This window comes from Petaurus breviceps, unplaced genomic scaffold (genome assembly GCF_028583685.1).
Source record: "Petaurus breviceps papuanus isolate PSGF00001 unplaced genomic scaffold, PetGlider_PUasm1.0 689, whole genome shotgun sequence".
Classification (NCBI taxonomy): Eukaryota; Metazoa; Chordata; class Mammalia; order Diprotodontia; family Petauridae; genus Petaurus; species Petaurus breviceps.
Genome location: NW_027186458.1, coordinates 1,321,544 through 1,346,997, shown reverse-complemented (window position 1 = coordinate 1,346,997; position 25,454 = coordinate 1,321,544). Strand labels below are relative to the sequence as shown.

The window sequence follows — 25,454 nt, the reverse complement described above, 5'->3', positions numbered from 1 at the left end:
GACCTTTGAACATGGCCAGACTGACTGCCATGGAGACTTCCTCCTCTATTCTGTGGGTGACAGCAGTCTCTTGGTTGCTTAGCTGCCTGAATCTTTAAAACTGGTGAGACTGAACAATCATGGTTCTTTTCTGCCACTCTTTTCCTCCTGCTTCCTTTTTGGCTGTTTCCAGAGGGTAAAGATCCTAGCTCTGCAACAGGGAGGATGCAAGGAACTTGACTGATGAGTGGGAAAGGAATATGCTTTCTCTGCTCCCTCTTTACCCCAGCTCCAAGAAATGGGTCTGGGGATGCTTGTTTGTCGTCCATATTGTCTTCATCAATTTCAGGTGCTGGAAGTGATTCTTATGGAATCAGGGTTTGAATAGTGTCCACCCTGAAGCTAGGATTGCAGATAGGAGGAGTCCAAAAGGAAAACTCTGAGAAGCCAAGGTGACCAGGGCTTGAGTCTGAGAGGAATTTGGGACTTGGAAATGGGGCCGTGCTCTATGGGAACTGAGCTCAGCTATGAATCTAACCCCCTTTCCCTCTCTAGAGACTGAGGTAGCATAAAGATGGTGGTTATGGCAGTGGGGAATTATGCCTCCCACACATAGGAATAATAAGTTCATAAGTTTGTGATTATATCTTTCAAAGTAAATGTTAGATAATAAAAGATAATTTTTTTTCTGTTAGTGGCTAAACTTGGTTTCTATAATTAAGGGAATATCATTGGTGGGGACTGGAGTAATTTGTACAGAGTTAAGACCCCCTCACAATCTCCTTAAATATGCCAAAGAACATGGGGTGGGGGGAAAGTGAAATCTAACCTACTTGACCTTCAGGCGGTGGGGGGGACAGTATGGTAAGTGATACATTGACATGATGCTGATGTAGATGTATTTTAAATAGAGTGGCTTTACATATAAAAGTACTCTAGCATTAGGTTTTTATTATTTTTATTATTTTAATTTGGCAAGAGATGAAAAAGCTATAAAGAAGGGTATGAGTCAAAGACTTTATAACATTCTATAAAGGTAACACGAATGTTACGGTACTTTCAGGTACCTTATTCAATAATTGTGAAATCAATAAGTCATTTTTAGTGACCTAACATTTTTGCAAATGCATTTTGCTCCTCAGCCAATGTGCTATTTTATTGTAAGTATTTATAGTTTATTTTTAGTGAGGCAAGCTGTGAATTCTTTTTATAAATTACATAAACATGTAATTGACCTATAATTGGATCTATAATCACTGTCATTCTTATCCTTTGGTAACAGATATGTTATGTCTTCTGCAAAGAAAGATGGGATCAGGCTTTGGTCCAAGAGAAAACTAGTAAAGTGCTTTGCTAGTAATTTAAATACCACTATCAGACCTTTCAGTCAATAATTATGGATCTTATCTGGCCTCACCACTTTTCAGTTTCTCAGAGAAACTAATGTTTCACTTATCTTGCAATAATGGTTCTGAAAATAAAAATGAAAGATAGAGTGGTGAGGGGAAATGAGAAGTTCTTCAAATAAGGAAATACCAGGATAAAAAAGATACTTTAATTCCAGCTTGCTTCATTTGTACAATGGCATAGTTTAGAAATGGTTTTGTTTTGTTTTGCTTTTTCTACCCAGGGCCAGGAATCCTTAAGGGGAAAGAAATATGTCAATCAAGGGCCACATACAGTACAAAGCAGTTTTCTTTTGGAGAGAAGAAATAAGTGTCCCCTTTGTCCTTTTCTAAATTAAGAACATAAAATTCTATTCAGTGGGTGCTTCAATATTTCAAGGGTCTGGAATCAAGGTATTCTTTTTACCAACAAAGACTGATACTCCTTGATTATATGGTCTCATGTCCTGGAGAGTTGCTATGGCTGAAAAATTCATCGACCTTGAACAGTTTAGTGATGAACATCCTCAGGCTCAGTTGGGCTCTTCACCAGTCAGCAGACATGCTATCCATCACTTGGCCTGTCATCAAAACTTTGGAGTTTTTGAGCTTTTCATGTCACAGTCAGTTTCCACCCAGGGCCCATGCTGTTCTGGATGGTGACAGCCCACCATACCGAGCCTGTCCCCAGTCATGGGATGATGCCTCATAGACTAATCCACATTGCACTGTCACTGCTGCCCAACCAGACCTCCAGCTCCCACCTTTGTCATCCTTCCATAATTGGTGGGAGCTCATCATGTCTAGGCCAAATCAACCCACCTGACCATGCTTCAGACTTCTTGCCATGCTATATTAAACATACTTTCCTTTCCACCTCTTGCTCTGAACACTGTAATCAAATCAATACTACTATTGTTTTTTGAAATTATGCACACATTTCTTACCCTGTTGCTCCATTCGTGGTGTCTATGACTTCCTAGACACAAACTCTCTTCCCTAGTCACCAATCTGTGCTGTCTCTTTTTAGAATGTAAGTGCTTGGAGGCCCTAACTGTTTCTTTTCTGTATTTATATCGCTAACGCTTAGCATGGTACCTGACAAAACTGAATAAATACCTTTTTCATTATTTTATTCATATCCATTTATTGGAAGGACTGCCCTAATTAGAGTAGGAGCTCCTTGAGGGCAGATACTGTTTGTTTGTGTCCCCTGTGCGTAACACATTTAATATCACATAGTAAGTTTATGCTTAATAAAAGCTTACTGATTCTTCTCTCCTTACAGCATTAAAAAGTTGTCCTGACCATCCCCTCAAACTATTGTCTTTTAATTATCTTCCTTTTCCTAGCCAAATTTCTTGGGGGAAATATACTTAAAATTCACTGCCTTCACTTTCTCATCTCCTACTCACTTCTTAAACAACTTCAGTCTGATTTCTGACCCCATCTTTCATCTGATACTATTTCCTCTTTGTGACACATACCTATGCTGTGATAGGCATCCTTTACCACAAATGAGGCAATTAACTCTGGGTTCACATGGGGCAACTTAAGCTGTGGGGGAATTATATTCTTTAAAGAGAAAGCACAAGCTCATTTTTAGTGTTTCTGACTCTTTTTTTATCTACCCTTGAGTCCTAGGGAAAAATCAATTAATGTTTAGATTGGGTTCTTGTTTAAAATCTCCCCAAAAGGAATCAGAAATATCTTCAATGTATTGTGTATGTCAGGTTTAGGATAGATATTTATCTCTTTCCATAAAAGAAGTTCTTAATAGCCTTCATAACTATGCACTGAGAAAGAATTAGAATATGAAGTAATAACCCATAACTCTGATTATGCTCTCTTAGGAGGTTGATCCTGAAGAAATCAAATCATGAGGCATTTTGCGAGATTGGTAAACATCTATTTCCCCTTTCTCTTGACTCTGCACTCTCTGATCAACTTCTTTGATTTGGAAACCCTGGGTATTAACTATGATATTCCTCAATGTTTTCAATTTGGCATTTGTTATAGGAAGTAACTAGTATATTTTTCAATTTTTACTTTGCTTTCTTGTTCCAGTAGCTCTGGGAAATTTTTCTTCTATGATTTCATGAAATATACTATTGAGAAATTTTGTTTGGTTACAATTTTTTTTTCTATTCCAAGATCTCCTCTAATATGTTAAAAATTGCCAGGGCTTGTATCATCCTGAATGTCATCCCTTGGCATTTAAAATGCTTCTCTCTGAATCTTTGAAGTATTTTTTTCTTTAATGTGAGAGTTTTGGATTTTCACTAGGATTTTTATTTTCCTTTTAGAGTTTCTTTCAGGAGATAATTGTTGGATTCTTTCTATCATCATTTTGCCCTGTGGTTCAAATCAATATAGATAGCATTGATTTATGACTTCTGGAATTAAAGTGGCAAGGAATTTTTTTTTGTTTTTAAATTTTGTTTTTCAGGGAATAAATGATTTAAGTTTCAATGCTTCTTTAATTTTCTCTCTACAATCCCTTCCAAGTAAATTGTTTTTGATAGACCATGACATGTCCTTCTGATTTTTCAATATTTAGATTTTGTTTTCATATTTCTTGACTCATGGAGTCATTAGGCTATCTTTATGTTAACTTCAGAGTGTCTATGACTTGGGTCATGTTTCCATTTTCAATTCTCAACTATCCTCATTCCAAGGTTTTCTTCAAGAGGTTCTATTCCATTTTTTAACTTTCATTTCATTTCCTTCCACCATTCTTGGTGCCTTTGTTCCCTGACCTCTTTTTTTCCCCTGAGCCTTTATTGAACCTATTATCGAGTTTTCTTCTGCATTTGTTTCTTGGAATTCTCTTAACTTACAGTCTGTTTTCATTGTATTTACAGTATTTGTCTATTTTATTGTATTTTTCATCTAAGTTCCTGGATCTGGACTTTGGGCCAGAGAAAGGCTCTGTTCCCTCATGGCCTTTGGATGGAGTCACATGGGTCTTTGTTGTCTTGTCCCTAACTATGGATGCTGTTACCTTTTTGTGGTTGTAGTGGGGTATATGGAGCTAGACCCCAATTTCTGACATAATCGCTCGCTTTCTTTTACCATTTCCAGGTATCTGAATGAGAATGTTGGCTTAAGTTCCATTTCTCACTATGTCTCTTTTCAAAATCCCTAATTGAGAGTTAACTCTATTCTCTACTAAGGCATTGACAGGTTCCAATCAGATATTGGAAATTGTTATGGTTTCAGACATCTTGCAAGGTCACTTATATCCAGCTATTAAGCTGGCCCCTGTCTCCTGCTGTTTCTCTGAATGATCTGAGATATTAACTCTCTGTCCCAGTTTCCTTGTATAGTGACATATGGACGCTGGCTATGCTCTCAGGAATCAAATTCTATTTATTGAAGGTTGAGCTAGCTGATGATGTCCCTGGTGATTCCCTTCTCATAACTCCCATAAGTTTCAGGATTCATTTACTGAGCCATGCTCTGTCCCCTATCTGCACCCTCTTACATACCTCACTGCCACAACACAAGCATCTGTCTGAATTCAGGGTGGTTTAAGATCATCTTCCTGTGAAGTCCTGGAAAGAATGGAAGGTTTAGTGATGTTTCTCCCCAATTTTCTTGATCATTGTTCCATCTAATTTCTATTGGTTTGTTTATGGGAGAGAAGAGTTCCCTTGGGAGCACTCAAGAAACCATCTGATATGGAAATGGCTTCAATTAAGAGCCTTAAAGCAGTTCTGGAGGCATTGAGAGGTTATGAGACCTTCTCAATGTCACATAGCCACTATGCAACAGAGGTAAGTCTTGAACCTAGGCCTTCATGTATTCAAGGCCATCTCTTTATCATGCCACTCTTCCTCTCTTAGGCATGATAAAGTAAGAAAAAATAGTCAAGAGTATGGCACCATGTAATTTAGTAGTAATTTGTATAGTTGGCTATAGGTTTGGTAGTTGTGAGTGAGGGAGAAAAGCAAGGGATGAAAATCAGTTTGGGGCTAGAACTCAATAGTGAACAAGATTTGCTTAGGCAAAGGAAAGAAGAAAAATCTATTTCAGGAGAGAAGAACTTCCATGCTGTGACAAAGAAAATGAAGAAACGTCTTGGGATGTTGGCTAGTGCCCTGCATATGGTGTCATGATATCCTGTGTTCAAGTCCTACCTCTGACATTTCGTAGGTATGTTATCGTGGGCAAGTCAGTTAATTTCTTTGGGCTTCAGTTTCATTTTGTGTGAAATGGGTATTCTATGCTTACTTGACAGAATAATTGTTAAGCTCAGATAAGACTAAGTGAGTTAAGCACTTTACAAGCAGAATACCTCATAAATGGGAGCTATTATTATTATATGCATGTATGTGTGTGTATATATGGATACATACACATATAAATACTACACATATATGTGTGTGTGTGTGTGTGTGTATATATATATATATATATATATATATATGTAGGAAGAGAGAGAGCACAAAGCATTCAGATCTCAAGATGTGTACTCTAACTAGAACTAGAAGGTAAATATGTGTGTGTATACACACACATACACACAGATGTATGTATGTATATACACCCCCTTAAACAGCTTTCAAATTCAAGAGATAGAAAATTAGCTTTCATTGGCAAGAACATTGTGTTTCAAAATGGGACAATGAATTTTTAGATGGTTAACATCTCTGGCACTCATTGCAGAGACTTTGGAATAATTCACCTGCAGTGAGCACACATCTGCTTGTCATCTCTTTGGCTGCTGTTCACCAACAATGGCAACTTTGCCTCACTTCTGTGACCCTTGACTTCCAAGGAGGGCATCCAGCATCATCTATCCTAAATGTTGATTGTGGTCATTATCTTCCCTTTGCCAAATTTTTCACTTAATGATCTTTGCAGAAATAAAACATGGGAGCTTTCTTCTTTCAAAGGAAATGGCCTGCAAGAACAATTCAAATTAGGAAGAGTTAGTCATGCACCACTAACTAAATGGAGAAGAAAAAGTTTAATATGGATGCATCCCCCAAGAAAACTAGAATTTGTTCCCATTAAAATGCCATGGAATTGTAATAGCTGAGTTAAATCACAAAGCCAGAGTTTATTTAGGAAAATTTTGGTGCTCTGTAGGAATAAATCAGCTACATGCAGGTGATTAAAATACAATTTGCTTTGATGTTATCAATTAATTCAATGCCTTGTAGGAAAAGGCTATTAGTTGAATGAATCTTTGTTCATTTAAAAGAAAAAAAAGTTTTATCGGCATGTCATTTCCAGATATATTCCCTTATAGAACTTTCTCTATAACAAAGAAAAAACAATTAAGAAAATGTGTCTGTCTGACAATGTTCCCATAGTCACAGAATCATAAAATCATGGATCTTGAGAGTGAGAAGGAACTTTAGCAACCATCAACCGAAATCTGAAAGGAATCACAAGTCTACCACACTTGACAAGAGCCCTCTGCTTGAAGAACTCCAAGGCAGAAGGAGACTGAGATACTTGGAGATAGCAAATTCTACTTTATGGGATGGGATTAACTTTTATAAGGCTTTCTTTTTTCCCTTTTGTCAAACCTAAATTTGTATTTTTGCAACTTCTATCCACTGCTCCTGTGTCTAGGGTGAACCAGGGCCTGTCCATTTCATCTCCCACATGTTAGTCCTTCCAATATAATTTGTTCTGCTATAATGTAATATATGCATTCCTAAATATGGATATGTTTGTATGTTGGTTTGTATGTATGCATGTATATGTGCACACACACATATATCTGTGTGTTCCATAAGAAAAATCACAGGGTTTATGAGGAAAATGGTTTAGAATCATAGTACTCAAAGATATAATATAAAAAAAATAACAAGAACCTAATAAAGCATGTTTGTATGTAGTGGTAGGATCCTCAGCATTGCACTCAGAGTCCTAGGAAAAGCAGTGACTCAGAGGGGAGAGTGGACTTCGTATATGAGGCTAAGACCATGAATGAGGGTAAAGGGAGTGGGGATAAAATGTGTGGGTAGAAATCAATTGGAAAAGTGGTAAAATTTTCTGCGATCTCAGTGTTTATCCCAGAAAAAAACACTCTATAAGCAAATGTGAAATTTGAGGTGTGTTCAACTTGTTCCTTAACGTATCAATTGTATTGGAACAAATGATCATTTTCATTTTTTAAAAAATCAGTTCATAATTTATAACTTTCTTTTTTTTTAATTTTGATTTCTAATTCTCGCCACTTCTACCCTCCACCCATTGAAAAGAAAAAGCAATATGATATCCATTTATACCTGTCAAGGCCTATAAAATGTATTGGTGGGCGGGAAGGGGTTCAAGAATAGTGAAGAAAGTAAAAAAAATATATGCTTCAAAATATACTCCAAGTTCATCAGTACTCTCTCTAGAAGTAGATAGCAATTTTTTTTTTTATCATGAGTCCTTTGGAACTGTCTTTATTGATCAGAGTAATTGTCTTTCACAGTTGACCATAATTTCATTATGATGTGTACAGAGTTCTCCTAGTTGTGTAGTTGTGATCACTTCACTTTGTATCAGTTTATATATATATATATATATATATATGTATATATATATATATAATATTCCCAGTTTTTTTTTTCTAAAACCATCCTGCTTATCATGTCTTACAGTACAATAGTATACCATCAAAATCATATTGTTAAGCCATTTCCCAACTCACAGGCTTCCCCTCAATTTTCAATTCTTTCCCACCACACACACACACACACACACACACACACCAGCTGCTATAAATATTTTTGTGCATATAGGTCCTTTCCCTTCTTCTTTGATCTGTTTGGGATATAGACCTAGTAAAGGTATTCCTGGCTCAAAGAATATTCCTTTTATAGTTTTATATCACTTTGGGTATAATTTCAAACTATTTTACACTAACAATATAGTAGTATACCTATTTTTCCACATCTGCTCTAGCATCTATCTTTTGACATTTCTCTCATATTTATCCATTTGATAGGTGGTATTTCAGAATTTTTTTTAAATTTGAATTTAATTATTAGTGATTTACAGCATTTTTATAAAAATATAATGAATAACTTTGATTTCATCTTTTGACAATTACCTTTTCATATCCTTTGATCTCTTATCAATTGGTGAATAATTCATATGTTTTATACATTTGTTTCAATTCTTGATATAGTTGAGAAATGAGGCCATTATCAGAGAAACTTGTAGTCAATGTTTTTTTCTCAGTTCCTTGCTTACCTTCTAATTTTGGCTGAATTGGTTTTGTTTGTGCAAAAACCTTTCAATTTCATTAATCAAAATTAACCATTTTACCTCCCATAATATTCTTTTTGTCTTGTTTGGTAATAAACTTTTCCCTTATCCATAAATCTTACAGATACTTTTTTTTTCTACACTCCAATTTTTGTTAGTAATTTGTTTATGGTATTAAACTAAGTCACATACCCACTTTAACCTTATTTTGAATTATTGTGCGAGATATTGGTTTATGTATGGCTAGTTTATGCCAGACTGCTTTCCAATTTTTTTCAGAAGTTTTGTCTAACAATGAGTTCTGGCTCTGAAAGCTTGGAATTTGAGGACATTTTCAATACCTTTTAAGAAAAAAAGAAAAGAAAGCTCCTCTATTGTTCATTCCACATCTCCTCTGCTATTATGCTTTCTATACTTGAATTCTAATGAAATTCTAAATGTAGAGTCTGGATCATCCTTAAGTTTTTCCTGGAAAAAATCCACTTACCTCCCTGATTAAATTGTCAACATGCTAGACAGCATAATTTTCATCTCTTCTCTCTCCCAGAGTGATGCAGCTTCACAAATATAAAAGTCAACAAATTAGGTTAACAATCTAGTATTAAGCACCTACTATGTGTCAGACATTGTGCAAAGTTTGGGGGATACAAGGAAAGTTTTTAAAAATCCATACTCTCAAGGAATAAAATATAATTTGAAAAAATAGCACTAAGAGATAGGAAAATCAATCAAGGTGTCCCATATTAGATAATACTTACATCAAGTCTTCAAGGAAGCTAATAATTCTATGAAAAGAAATAATAAGAGAACACATTCTTGACCTGCAAGACAGTTGTTATTTAAAGGAGAAAAAAAATTGATAGCACCAAGACTGCATAAATACCTAGAAGAAATGATGCAAGAGAGAAAAAATAAAACAAAAATTATCAAGGGAAATATTAAAGGAGTGTAAATACCTTAAAACAGGAAGTGTTAAACCTGGCTCAAGTAACAGGTTCTTGAGAACTATAAAAGACAAAGAAGGAGGAGGGAGAGGAAGAAGAAGAGGAGGAGGAGAGGTAGGAGGAGGGGGAGGGGTAAGGGGTGGAGGAGGGAAGGAGACTCAATGAGACAGCAAGACATATTGGAACAAAAATTTAAAATTGAAAAAAAAGTAAGCTATATGATATAAAAATCACCTTACCTGGAAAATCATGCAATGGGAGATTGAAAAATCAATTGACTCTCAAATATCATGATTTTTAAAAATCTTTTTAAAAGGTCAGGACATTATATTTCAAGGAGTAAAAACTGTTAGGATTTCTTAGGATCAGAGGGCAAATTGAAAATACATAGAATTCATCAGTCACTTCTGAAATGTCCCCAAAATGTCATAACTAATATCCAAAGCTCCCAAATCAGAGGAAAAAAATACTATAGTGGAAGAAAGGAAGGAATATGCATCTATATAACACCTAGAATGTAGCAGATACTATGCTAAGCACTTACAAATATTATGTCATTTGCTCTTCAGATTCTTCAAGGATGGTGCCATCATCATCCCCATTTTACATTTGAAGAAACTGAGGCAGGCAGCAGTTATGTGACTTGTCCAGAATCACGAAGTTAAGTAAGTATCTGGAGCCATATTTGAACTTTGGTTTTCCTGACTCCAGACATAGCAATCTATTCATAGTGCCTTCTAATTACTTAAAGCATACAAAAATAAGTCTAGTCAGGACCACATGGGACCTAGAAGGTTCATCTGTAAGTAGGAGCAGATCTTAGAAGGTAATTAAAAGAGAAAGGCTCACAGCCAAGAACAGCTTCCTCTTATAAGTCTGCAGGGCAGTTAAATATACGTTTAATGAAATAGAGTACTTTTAACAATTTCAGATGGAAAGACCTGAGGAAAGTAGGAACTTTGTAAGACAAACAAGAATCCAGAAAAACCTAAAAAGGGTAATTTGAACAACTGGAAGAATTATATATTGCAGTGTTAATATTCTTTGAAGGAGCAAGAAATGATTTTCCTTTCAGGAGCTTAATGTAATTAAACAGTATCAAGAAAGGTAAATTAAAAAAAAAGATAGGTACTAGGGTAGGGGAGAGAGGAATGGTTCTTTTTTTTTTTAAGCAATCAGGGTTAAGTAACTTGCTCAAGGTTATATGGCCAGTTATTTTTGGGTGTGGTGCTGAGTATCTGAGCCCGGATTTGATCTAGGTCATCCCAACACTGGAGCTGGTGCTCTTACTCGCTGAGCCACCTGGCTGCCCCTAAGCAATTGGGGTTAAGTAACTTGCTCAAGGTTACATGGCCAGGTGTTTCTGGGTGGGTGTTAAGTGTCTGAGCCCAGGATTCGATCTCCAGGTCATCCCAACACTGGAGCCGGTGCTCTTACTAGCTGTGCTACCTGGACACCCCAAACACCTGCCTGCATGTTCTTTTTTTTTTTTTTTGCTTTTTGGAGGGGGGAATGCAGGACAATTGGGGTTAGATGACTTGCCCAAGGTCACACAGCTAGGAAGTGTTAGGTGTCTGAGGCCAGATTTGAACTTAGGTCCTCCTGACTCCATGGCCAGTGCTCTATTCACTGTGCCACCCAGCTGCCCCTAGAGAGTTATCATGATATTTTTTTTGGACTGGTTCTGTTTTGCAGCTGTTAAAGAAGGCAAAGAGAAGGGAAAGTAAAGAAATATATTAGCATAGAATAAAGGGAACAAAAGGAACCAAAAAACCCTTACTATTTCTAAGAAATGAGAAGCATGGGAATATACTTACATAGAGAAAAGGGTAGGGTGAAGAGACTTTAAATTAGTCTCACTCATCTGAAAAAAGAGTGGAATATACATTCACACATGTACACACACCTTATACATACAAAGAGTTTGGTATAGAAATGTATGAAATGCAAATGGGAAACAAAAAAAAAGGTAGTAAAGAAAGGACAAGTGAGGGAATTACCAGAGGGGGGATAATATCATAATATCAGGGAAGGAATAGTGGCAACTAAAAACAAGGAAGACCAATTAATATGTATATATACATATATACAATACACTCACATACATATACATACATATGTGCATGAGCATGTGTGTGTATGTGTATGTGTGTGTATGTGTGTGTAAAATTTTCTGATCCTTAATGGGGAAAAGGAAAGAGGGAAAGGGAAGGGAAGTATTTAAGAGGCTACCTTAGATTGCCTGTTAGACAATGATTTTAAAATACTGTATACAAATCTAGAGGAATATCATTTAGCATAATAATTGCTAAAAGAGATGATTTCAGAGAATCCTGGGTATATGAACTGGCACATAGTATAGTGAGCAGAGACTGCCAAACAGTTTTACAAGAGTAGTTGATATTGTAAAACAAACACAAAGGATTTAAGAAAACTCATCAAGGTTATGTCCATCAATGTCTCCATGTCTCTATGATGAAATATATAACTCATCTCCTAACCAAAAGGTGATGGACACAAGGGGAAGAAGTATATGGCTTTGGACATGAAAAATTGGTGAATTTGTTTAGCTTGACTATGATTATTTGTTATAAGGGTGTTTTCTTAAAAAAAAATCCTTTTACAACTTAGAAAATTGGGGGAGGGAGAGTTAGCAATAGTGATGAAAAAAGAATTTTTTTTTTTTAAGCAATCGGGGTTAAGTAACTTACTCAAGGTTACATGGCCAGTTATTTCTGGGTGTGGTGCCAAGTGTCTGGGCCCAGATTTGATCCCCAGGTCATCCCAACACTGGAGCTGGTGCTCTTACTCTCTGAGCCACCTGTCCGCCCCTGAAAAAATAAAATTTTTAATGCTAAGAAGAGAGCAGAAGGAAGTTTGAAAGGAGTTGCAAACAAAAATAGATTTGAAAGTATCATATAGAATCATTGCATGCTTTTTAGTGAAACTTCATGATTCATAAAGAAACTTCTTTGAGTGTGTTCTGCTAAGCATATGAAAATGCATTTTTGGTGTTTAAATTCAGAATAAAAATGAAAAATAATTTAAAAATGAGATAACCAGACATTATGATATAATTATAATGACCAATCTTAGTACTAGAGAAGAGATGAAAAGTATACCTCCTTTTCAGTAATATTCAACAAATTATGAAATATTACATATGCTTTTGACATAATTGTTGAACTTTTTTTTTCTTTGTTTAATCTTTTCTACAGGAGATGATTCATTGGAAAGAGGATGAGGGAAGATACATTTGCCAGTCAATGTGACAGTAAATGTGTCAATAAAAATATGATTTTTTTTAAATAAGAGAATGTGATTACTGTTCTCTTTGGGAAGAAAAATTTCAGAATGGAAATTTCCTATAACTTTAGAGATTTAGAAGAGTCGTCTTGGTTTTATGTGTGTTTTGACTTTTTTTTCTTTTAGTATCCTCCCCATTTCCATTACTATGGACATCAATAGTTTATTCTCTTAATTAAGCTTTCTTAGCTCTACATCAGTTCCATGGATATTTCCCCATATTTCTCTGAGTTCTCCATATTCATTCTTCCTTACAACATAATAATATTTCATTGCATTCATATAAAGCCAGTTCTCACTTAACATAAGTGAACCATTCTGTAGACCTCTCCCTCCTCTTGAGGGGTGCTGCAAGCCCACCCTCTCCTCAACTCTGTAGTTCCCTGAAGCCAGAGCATTACCACCTTTTTCTGCCTTTCTCCATTCACCAGGCCCAGAATTTCTAGCTTTGTTGCTATCACAAATCATGTTACATAATCTCCATCTTAATGGCCAGCCCACAGCTCAGATTCTGACAAGCACATGCAGCTTCATGCCAGCTGCCCTGGGGAACTCAATAAATACTTCTTGAATGACTGATTTTTAAGACTCGTTAACCTTAGCATGACACTCATCAGCTCTAGAGCTTATGAGATTCCTGAGAATAGGCTATATGTGCTTATCTATGTGAAGGAAAATAATTCATCAGGGGTTCTCTTTGAAGGGGACATCTCCCCATCAGCATTCCCCTCCCTTCATTTCTAATCTTTAGGGACAGACATACTTCCATTTCCCTTACTTTATTCTAGAGCATTGATCTTAACCTCTTTTGGTTTATGGTTTCCTTTGGTAGGCTCTTGGGACCCATAGGTCCCCTTTTCTCAATAGTGTTTTTAAATATGTGGTATTAAAAATAAATAGATTTACAAAAAAAAAATTATTATGGAGAAAATAAAGGTGTGATTTTTTTTTTGCCCCAATGGAATCCATGGATCCCTTGAGATTGATAATGGATTGCCAAGAATTGAGATTTAGAGCTGCTAAAAATAATAAGTAGAACCAAGATATTGGCAAAGCCTTCTGTGAGTCTGAATCTGTTAATACTAAGACACTTTTCATGATTTCCTTTTAAAACCAAAAACCTGGAAAGGTTTCTTTTCTTTTTTTTTTTTTTTTTGGCTTTTTGGAGTGGGGAGGATAGGGAAATTGGCATTAAGGGACTTGACCATGGCTAGTTTTGGGTTAAGTGTCTAAGGCCACATTTGAACTCAGGTCCTCCTGACTCCAGGGCCAATGCTCTATTCACTGAACCACCTAGCTGCTCCAGAGAAAGGTTTCTTTTTCTTCAATGTGACTATGTTTTCACCTTCTGATCACATATTTTGCATTACCACTGGTCTGTGAAGCTGATTACATTGGGGGCAGAGTTGATTTGATCAAAATTTTTAACCTTTTAAAATAGATTATTTGTCTTTTATAGATGAACACACCACTACCAAGGCAAAACATTTGTTTTTTTTATTATTTTCCTTTAAAAATATGTCATTTACTCCATCTTTATTAGATTGATGTCCATTGCAACCCTAGAGAAATAGAGTAGGAAATACCTTTCTTATTTTTTCTTTTTATGAATTCATTTATTTTTAGTTTTCAACATTCATTTCCACAAGATTTTGAGTTCCAAATTTTCTCCCCATTTCTCCCCTCCCCCCACCCTAAGATGACATGCATTCTGATTACCCCTTTTCCCAGTCTGCTCTCCCTTCTATCCCCTGCCCATCCCCTTCTTCTTACTTTTTTGTAGGGCAAGGTCAATTTCTATACACCATTGCCTGTATATCTCATTTCCCAGTTGCATATAAAAGCAATTTTTAGCATTTGTTTTTGTAACTTTGAGTTCCACATTCTCTCCCTTCTTCCCTCTCCACCTACCCTCATTGAGAAGGCAAGCAATTCAGTATAGGTAATACATGTGTAGTTATGCAAAATACACCCATAATAGTCATGTTTTTAAAAGACTGTATTTCCCTCTGTAATGGAAATGTAAATTTGAAGATCTTCCCTGCCCCTAGGCTAAAGTGCACCTGGAGCCTGGGGTGGGAGGCTTGTTTTTCAGTAGATATTTCTTGATTGGCCAGTGAGTCAATAAGGTTATTACATTCTCTGAGCCAGGAGAAGGCTATATAAGCCCTGATGTGTAGCTTTGTTTTGGGGCTCACTTTGAGAAGTGTTCTGTGATTTGATATGGATTATGGGAATCCGTTGTCCAGAGCCCCCGGCTTTGAAAAACCCAGATGTTGAAACCTAGATGTTGATTTGGTATGGATGTAATGGTTGGACAGTTTGGAAAGCTGTCTACTTGATCTGTTTCTGTCTTGATAATTCTGCCTGTATACTTTGAAGTTCAGGGTGCTGACCTTTTTCCCCTGAATGAGGTAAACGATATATGTTTGACTGATTAAAGTAAGCTTGTTAACCCATTTTGAGTTGCTTTCCTTTATCAAAGCAGACCCAAGAACCTGTGGTGGCAGCAAACCCTGAGGATGCTTGGAGTGCATGCTGCTACACCCTCCTTCTTGTACCATTCCCCAAATTATTCTATTTTCTCATTTGTCCCTGTCCCTTTTCAAAAGTGTTTGCTTCTGACTACCCTCTTCCCTAATCTGCCCTCCCTTCTATCATTCCCCATGTCCTTATTCCCTTTCCTTTTACTTTCTTGTAGGGTAAAATACCCAATTGAGTGTTTATGTTCTTTCCTCCTTAAAGAAATCCAGCTTCACTCATTCCCTCTCACCTCTACCCTCTTCTCTTCCATTGTGAAACCTTTTTCTTGTCTCTTTTATGTGAGATAATTTAGCCCCATTCTATCTCTCCCTTTCTCCTCCCAATATATTCCTCTCTCACCACTTAATTTTATTTTTAGATATCATCCCTTCATAATTAACTTATCTACCTACCTACATATTTTCTCCAATTACCTTAATACTGAGAAAGGTCTCATGAGTTACAAATGTCATCTTTCCATGTAGGAATGTTGAGTTCAGCTTTAATAAGTCTTTTATGATTTCTCTTTCCTTTTTACCTTTTCATGCTTCCCTTGATTCTTGTATTTGAAAGTCAGATTTTCTATTCATCCCTGGTATTTTCATCAAGAATGCTTGAAAGTCCTTAATTTCATAGAATATCCATTTTTTTCACCTGAAGTATTATACTCAGTTTTGTTGGGTGGGTGATTCTTGGTTTTAATCCAAGTTCTTCTGACTTCTGGAATGTCACATTTCAAGGCCTCCTCTCCCTTAATGTAGAAGCTGCTTGATCTTGTGTTGCCCTGATTGTATTTCCACAATACATGAATTGTTGTTTCTTTCTGGTTGCTTGTAATATTTTCTCCTTGACCTGGGAACTCTGGAATTTCTCTATGATATTCCTAGAAGTTTTCTTTTTGGGATCTCTTCCAAGAGGCAATCAGTGGATTCTTTCAATTTCTATTTTACCCTCTGGTTCTAGAACATCAGGGCAGTTTTCCTTGATAATTTCTTTTTTTTTTTTTTTATTTTTTTTTAAAGCAATCGGGGTTAAGTAACTTGCTCAAGGTTACACGGCCAGTTATTTGCTGGGTGTGGTGCTGAGTATCTGAGCCCGGATTTGATCCAGGTCATCCCGACACTGAAGCCGGTGCTCTTACTTGCTGAGCCACCTGGCCACCCCTAAGCAATTGGGGTTAAGTAACTTGCTCAACGTTACACGGCCAGGTGTTTCTGGGTGGGTGCCAAGCATCCGAGCCTGGGATTTGATCTCCAGGTCTTCTCAACACTGGAGCCGGTGCTCTTACTCACTGTGCTACCTGGCCACCCCAGATAATTTCTTGAAAGATGATATCTAGGCTCTTTTTTTTATGATGGCTTTCAGGTGGTCTAATAATTTTTAAATTATCTCTCCTGGATCTATTTTCCAGGTCAGTGGTTTTTCCAAGGAGATATTTCATACTGTCTTCTCTTTTTTTCATTCTTTTGGTTCTGCTCTTACAATTTCTTGATTTCTCATAAAGTCACTAACTTCCATTTGCTCCATTCTAATGTTGAAGGAATTATTTTCTTCAGTGAGCTTTTAGATCTCCTTTTCCATTTGATCAGTTCTGTTTTTTAAGGCATTCTCCTCATTGAATTTTTGGACCTCTTTTGCCATTAGGGTATGTCTATTTTTTAAGGTGTTATTATCTTCAGCATGTTTTTGGGTCTCCTTTAGCAAGATGTTGACTTGTTTTTCATGATTTTCTTGCATCACTCTCATTTCTCTTCCCATTTTTTCCCTCTACTTCTCTTACTTGATTTTCAAAATCTTTTTTGAGCTCTGCCATGGTCTGACCAATTCATATTTTTCTTGGAGGCTTTTGATGTCTTCTTCTTGTTGTATGTTTTGATTTTCTTTGTCACCAAAATAAGATTCTATTGTCTGAGTTTATTTTTTTATGCTGTTTACTTATCTTACAAGCAAAATACTTGACTTTCTAACTCTTTGTCAAGGTAGAAATCTGCTTCCAGGAGAGTGGGGGTGGGTGTATTGTCTGAGGTTCCAGGGATTTTGTATCAGCTGCTTGATACACCACTATCTGTGGGCACAGTACGCTGGGAGCAGCTGCTGCTGCTGCTATCACCTTCCCTGCCAGTGGACTGGGGTCAGACTCCAGCTGGATTGAGTTCTTCTTTCACCCAGGTCCAGCCAAGTTTTCCCATTGACCTTCTATGCTGTCTTTGTCGTTTGTGGGTTGAGAAGTCTGGAAACCACCACAGCTGCCAGTGATTCAGGTTCCTGATGCCTACTCCAGCCCTGTCTATACCAGCATGGCCCATGCCAAACTGTGCTGTGTTCCCAGCCTGGTGTGATACACCCTTCCTGTCAATTTTCCAGGCTGTCCTTGGCTGGAGATTTGTTTCACCCTATCATTTTGTGGGTTCTATAACTCTAGAATTTTTGGAGTCATTTTCACAGATATTTGGAGGGGTTTGGGGGAGATCTCAAGCAAGTCCCTGCTTTTATTCTGCCATCATGACTCTGCCCCTGAAATACCTTTCTTATTATATCACCATGCCAGCTTCTGGAGGAGACCTTTACCTGGAGAACTTAACAAGAAGAAAAGGCTGTTATCACTGCCACATCAGAGTATATGGAGGTTATCCAAATGGATAAGATAATTAGATACAAAAAAATCACATGATAAACAAATTGGAGAAACAAAGAACAAAATTGCTTTTGAAACTATGGAAAGGGCAGAAATTCTGATTAAACCAGAGATATGGAGGAGGGGTGGTTGTTCAGTCCCTTTCCAGTCACGTCTGACTCTTTGTGACCCCGTTTGGCATTTTCTCAGCAAATGCATTCATGTGCTCAGTTCTCAAAGTACCTTCCTGTGCTCAGTGATCCAGAGACATTGGCCTCCTTCCTTTTCCTGGCATGTAGCGCTCCATCTGCTGACGGTGCCTTTTCACTGATTGTCCCCCATCCCCAATCCTGGAATAAATACTCTTCTTCCTGTTTGCCTCCTGGCTCCCGTGGCTTCCTTCACAAATCAGCTCCAATCCCACCTTCTGCAGGGTTTCTTTCCTGGTATTTTTCCTTCACCCACACTATGACCTTCCCTCTAAAATTCACTTCCATTCACACCTTATATTTTTTGTTTCTCCAATTATTTGAATGTGTTCTCAACCTGTCATAGTGCCAGTTTCTTAAGGGGCAGAGTCAATGTATTTTAGAGATCCATTTGTATCTCCGTATTGATCCAAACATTAGATTAATATATCCCTAGCACTTAGCACAGTGCCTGGTCCTGAAGGTGCTAATAAAGTCTTATGGACTGACTGACAAGTCAGAGAAGAATCCAAGACAATTTATTGAAATTGTTATTCAAAAAGAAGAACGCAATCAGAAATCTTCTATAATGATAAAGTTAGTTGATGGTAATACAATCAAGAGAAATGATTACCCTTCTTAATGTGTTACTTGAGAGTTCCTTTTCCCTTTTCATGTTTGGGGAAGAATAATTTAAGATGATCTTTTTATAATCAGCCATACCACACCTAAATAATTCCATTTTCAGTGCAAAAAATGTTGCTGACCTACTCAGGCCAAATGAATAGTGGCTTAGCTCTTATATCTTTGCTGTAACAGAATTTCCTTCTGTAAGCTCCTGGAGAGATCAGAGGCAAGATCTATAGACAGAATGGAAGGCTATTCCCTTAATTTAATGACCAATTCCACTATGGAAGATTCAGGGAGTGCAAAGAAGTTATAGATTCAAGGTGATGACTGAGACAAGCATTTTGGAAATAGAAAATACAGGAAGTTATTTTTCTTGATTATGCAGATTTGCTTAGAGTATATTATTTTACTCATTTATTTTTAAATTTGGTGAGGGTGTGAGACAATAAAAGCTTATTAATTAAAAAAAAAGATGGGGTGGTTTGGTGGTGCTGAGTCTAGAGTCTGGAAGACTTGAGTTCAAGTCCAACATCAGATACATACTAGCTGTGTGACCCTGGATAAATCATTTCACCCTTTTGCCTCAATTTCCTCATCTATAAAATATACTGGAGAAGGAAAAGGCAAACTCCTGCAATATCATTGCCAAGAAAACCCCAAATGGAGTCACAGAGGGTTGGACATGACTCAACAACAAAAACATATATTAAAAAATAGAATGGGCTATATAGGGAGGCAATGACTTCACTCCTCACTTTGTCTGCCAACAAAGGCCCAATTATTGAGGATGTCCTAGAATGGGTCACTGTAGGCGCTGTAGAAATTGGGCTCCCAAGGTGCCATCCAATGTAAAGAGAATCAATAATTTTGTGAGCAAAGGTTTTTATTCATCCTGACCCATTCTTGTGCCTCTAGAGGTGGTAGGAAAGAGTAAGAAAAGACACTCTATTCCATCATCCAGTTGTATTTATGGAGCTGGCTGGGAGTGAGGCCTTGGGCTAATGTGTTCAATTTCAAACTCAGCAAGCCTTCATTAAGCAGCATCTGGATAAGAGAGGGTTGTGAGGCCGTAGGAGAGATGCATGAATCCTTCATGGTCACCCACTGCCACACCTAACAATTGTGTTTATCTCTTTCCATACATCTTCCAAAATGGGATATGCCCAACTTTCCTGAAGCCATAAATACAATGATTCAATCCAATAATCATTTGCTTAATAGCTTACCAAGTCTCAGTTCCCTAGACAGGTGCAAGGATTTCCTGAGCCAAAGGGAGGACCTTGACCTCTATGACTTTTTGATTCTTTCAACATATAAATGGCAGGATTAATTAATTAATTGATTAATTAAACACTATTGCAGTGCTCCTGGAGCAAATGGACTATTCTTCCAAGTGGCTATGTGACCTTGGATGAGTCTCTTCAAGAAAACTTCATGGACAGCCTATTAATATGTTATAGTCTACTGGCTCATGAAGAATTAGAAATTATGGAACAATAACATTATTATTATTACTACTGCTGCTTCTATTATCATTATTGTATACCCTTTACCACTTGAATGTTTCAAATACCTGTGGATTTTTTAAATTTCATTTTTTAAGGCTATTCAGCTGAAGAAGATTAATGCTGTTTAGATAAAGTATCAAGCATCTGGATGAGTATTATAAAAGTTCATTCTCTTTGGAAACAGCTGGATAATTGACATTTCACCATCTATTGACAATAAAGTTTGAAAAAGGAAAACATCAAAAAAGAAAGAAATATGCCATAATTTGTGCTGACCAACATTTTTAAGTTGAAAAGAAAAATTCACAAAATTTTAATAAAAAAGGTAAAACATGATAAAGAATAGCAAAAGAATATTGTAAAAATAAACTTAGACAACATAAAAAGGGTTCTTGCATGTATGCCCACATGTATAGTACATAGTACTTTTCATATATGCATGCCCATAAACATATGTAGATATTTAGTTCTCTCTCTCCCCTTTATTTTGTGTCTGCATTCTACTAACCAATCCCTAGCCAACCTTCAGAGGATCTATTGTTCCCCTGTGCAGGTAGGCTCAGTAAGTCTGTTAGACGTATCATGACACATCTCAAAGTCCTTCCCTCTTCTAGCAAGCCAGAGGACAGTACCTAGAACTAAACACCACATTCTAGAGGGTACCTGTCCAGGATAGAATGCAATGTCATGTCTCTAGTCTCAGATAATTTTTGCTTATTGTTGGATCTTTGGTTTCATTGCTGTAGGGAATTCCCAGCAAGAAAACTGTTTGTCTCCATGTTGATGGATAACTGTTCAGCAGCTCATAGGTTGAATGATTTCTTCAGTGTTTACCACTCCCTCCGCCAGTGGGTGCCAGAGGGTTCGACTCCATCATGATTCCAAGTTTGTCCTAATACATAACATAGCATGCTATTGCATCAGCCAAAGCTTTTAGTTCACTAAAATCCTTACTTCTTAGGTTATTGTCAAGCCATAGCTCTCCCATCTTGTACTTTTCATCTATTTTTTTTTAGTCCAAGAATAGGGCTTTAGTTCTATCTTTTATACATTTTATTGTCTCTAATTTGGTCCTTTGGCCCAGCCTGTTTAGATCTTGTTGAATCCTGAATCTGTCGTCTAGGTATCCCTATCAATTTTGAGTCATTCTCAGATTTTCTAAGTATGTCATTTTTGTTATTATCAAAGTAATTAATATAACTGTTAAAGGCCTTAAATCCAACCACTGATCTCTGGGTGTGCTCCATTAGTGATTTCGTCCCCAGTTGACATTGAACAATATATGATTAGTCTTTAGGTGACATCATTCAATCAGTTTCTGAATCCACCAACTTTAATATTGCCCAGCCCACATTTGTCCATCACATTCACAAGAAAAACATGTGAGAATTTGTCAAATAGTTTTCTGAAACACTGGAGGAATGCCCTGTTTTTATTATTTTCCTATTAGCCTTTTAACAATATCAGAAGAGGAAATCAAGTTAGTCTATCTTGGCTAATGATTGAAGAAGCCATGTTGGCACTCTGTGATCATCTGCTCTCCTTTGCTGATGTACATTAACCATTGCTTTAATAACATATTCTAGAATAATTCCAGAAATTCAAATCAAACTCATTAGTCTATGGATTTCAGACTATCCCCTTTTGTTTTCTGAAAATTGGAACTAAATTTGGACTCCTCCAGCCCTGTATCATCCTCTATCCTCTAGGATCTGTCAAAGAATACTGAAATGGGTTCAGTTAACACATCTGCCAATTTTTGCTATACCCAAATCAAATTCCTTTGGGTGTGGTACTTGTACTCACCAAGGACAAGTAGGTTCATTCTTAATAGCTGCTTACTTATCTTTTCCATTGTTTCCAAGTCCATACCTTCCTATAATTTGTCTCTGAGGACAACAGAATGAAAATACCCATTTTATTTCATTTTGGTCTGGTTTTTTTTTTCTTCTGATATTGTTACTAGACAAAGAGGAAATAAAAATAAGTTAACTATTAAGTAAGTAGTTCAACCTTTCCTCCAACATCTCTTATTTCTACTTCCAGTCTGAACAGTGGGCCTCTCTCTTCCTTGAAACTTTTCTACATGTAGCTGATTGGTTCTGGACTCATGGCTTCAATTCAAATTCAACCTGGCTTACTGCCTGCAGACTGCTTTTCTTTCAGAGAGGATGAACTGGTCCCCTTTTAAAGAATTGGCCATGAATTTTATGTGGAATGAAGTGTTTCTACCTCCAGGACACACCTTTTTGAAATCTAATTTGTATCTCTGACAACCTATTTTCCTTCTCATCTAAATCGTTCCTCTTTGTGACTTTGGAATGTTATTCTTGAGAATTTTCCATTCCTCTTTGATTGATTTCCCCCTAAAGAATTTTACCTCATTGTACCCTACTGATGTTTTCTCTAAATTCTTTGAAATCCAATCTCCAAAAATCTAAGATGCATTGCAGACTATAGTCATAGTCATATTTCCTTTCAATGTCTACTACGAATTGTATGATGAAGTAGTCATTTTTTCCTGGCTCATTTTTTTTCAATGAGAAAATGTATTCAAAATGACAAATAATTCACATTTGAACTTTTGGAACAAAATGACATTATAAGTGGGGAGCTGTCTATAAACCAATATGTAGAAGGTTTGCAGGGAGGAATGGCACACAAAATGACTTATTTTTTTGAATCTGTACTCAGAAAGACCTGAGTTCAAATTCTTACTTAGACATTTAGCAGATCTGTGACAATTCTCTTAATCTCTCTCAACCTATGTCCTTATCTCTAAAATGGAAAAAAAAATTATAGCACTGTTTTCACAGGATTGTAACAACAACAGTAATAAGTGACATCTACATAGCACTTTAAGGTTTGCAATACCCTATAGAAATATTGTCTCATTGGTAAGCATAAAATGAGCTAAGTAAAACTATTTTCCATTCTTAAAGCACTCTATAAGTATTACTTATATAATTATCTAAATCATAGAATAATGAGTCTATAAATTCCAAATGAGAAGAGTTCTAATTTCATTTTATAGTCACAGTCTCAGATGCTTTTCTCATACAAAAATGGATAGCTAGGTCATGCAGTGCAAATAGAGGACTGGGCCTGGAATCAGAAAGACATGAGTTTAAATTCAGCCTCAGACACTTAGTAGCTGTGTGACCTTGTCCAAGTCACTTCACCCTGTTTGCCTCAGTTTCCTCATCTGTAAAATGAGCTCAAAAAGGAAATGGCAAACCACTCCAGTATCCTTGCCAAGAAAACTCCCAAAAAGGGTCATGAAGAATTGGACATGACTGCAATGACTAAACAAACAAACTTATAGATATAAGTTCTGTTTATGTTGTATTGATTAACTCTTCTCATCTTCTGATAGGATTATAGGATTTCTGGGCCACTGACTCATGAAGAATAATATTACATGGTACAAAAGTCCTTTCAGTGAGCTGTCTTCTGAAAAAAAATGCAGTATAAAAGCAGTAGTTAGAAAATGTAATAAGATATAATGTAGCTCAATACAATAAAATGTAATGCAATTCAATGCAACATAACATTATATGACAATATAACAGCATAAGATATATTTACCATGGTCTGCACAACTTCAAGTGCTATATAAATGTTAGCTATTAGTAATCATTATTAAAATTTCCCAATGTTTCCAAATCCATAAGTTCCTGTAGTCTGTACCTGAGGACAACAGAGAAAAAGTAGAACAAACACTTACGAATGTACTAATATACTACAAATGTACTTTAATTTTGGAAGTGTTTCAAGTGAGATAATATTTGTAATGGACTTTAGTAACATGCTGCTTAATCATTCTGCCATGTCCAGCTCTTTGTGACCCCATGGATCACAGCACACCAGGCCCTTCTCACCTCTACCATGTCTTGAAGCCTAAGTTCATGCTCATGGCTTCCATGATACTATCTCACCTTCTGCCATCTCCTTTCCCTCCTTACGTTACAGTATACAAAGCAGTAGTGCCATATTGTTAGAGTAGTATTATAAGTGCTTGTCCCCTTCTAAAAAAACATTTAATACAATTAATTTTGTGACCATTTTAAGACTTTTTGTTTGGAGGGGAGTATGTATTTAAGGGTGTGGGGGGAAGGGTGAAAATAAAGTAGAAGGAGGAAACAGAATCAGATCTAGTTGTTAGGGGATGAGACTCGGGCAAATGGCCACTAAATGCCCTGCATGAAGGTCCTCAGGGACATTATTAAAAATCAGTCCTTATGTAAATTTCTCCATTTTTTAATGCCAGAGGATGTGTGTGCCAGAGCATCAAGTGATGAACAATAAATCATATGTGACTTAGAAAATGCTCAACAATCCTTCTGGTGCCCACATGGAGGGCACATTTGCACACTTAGCCTGGGCTACACATATTGTACATCTTGACTCCGGGAAGGGGCACATTTGTAGTAAGTAGCAAGCACCTCAGCATACCCAGGGTGACTACCAACACAGGCTCCTACACCTGCTTTTCTAAAGGAAAGCAACTCAAAATGGGTTAAAAAGCTTACTTTCATCAATTAAACATATATAATTTACCTAGTTCAGGGGAAAAAGGTCAGCACCCCAAACTTCAGAGAAAACAGAGGTTACAAGAAGACAAAAATACAGACAGAGAAACAGATCAAGCAGAGAGACTTCCAGCTGTCTGACTATTACATCCATACCTAGTCACAGTTACCAGAGAGGGAAGCACCAACATCTGGGTTTTCAAAGCCAGAGGCTCGACAGCTGCCCAGAGTCTCATCTGGTCAAATCTCACAACACTTCTCAAAGTGAGCCCCAAAACAAAATCTCACATCAGGGTATATATAGCCTTTTCCTGGCTCAGAGAATGTCACAGACCTCTTGACCCACTGCCCAATCACTCAGCACCAAAGTTTAGGCATTCCTAAAACCAAGCCTCCTGCCGCAGGCTCCATGTGACCACATTCAGCCTATTAGAGGGCAGAGTATATTTTCAAATCAAGGAAGGTTATCAGAGTCACTTAAGTCTATCAAAGGGCCTAGGGGCAGGGAAGATCTTAGATTCCCATTCCCATAACAACCTTATAGGATCATAATTATAATGCCTAAAAGAACTAGAAAGTCTCTTGATAGGATTCAGCCCTATCACTTTACTGAGGAAGACGTAA

At 36.9% G+C, this 25,454-nt stretch overlaps 1 long non-coding RNA gene across 1 annotated transcript; it reads left to right on the top strand.

Moving 5' to 3' along the window:
• LOC138174493 (uncharacterized) lies at nucleotides 1-12,812 on the top strand. Its single transcript, XR_011171744.1, has 4 exons — nucleotides 1-103; nucleotides 5,403-5,522; nucleotides 10,099-10,194; nucleotides 12,748-12,812. It is a non-coding gene; the product is annotated as an uncharacterized lncRNA (long non-coding RNA).
• Nucleotides 12,813-25,454: the final 12,642 nt, after the last annotated feature.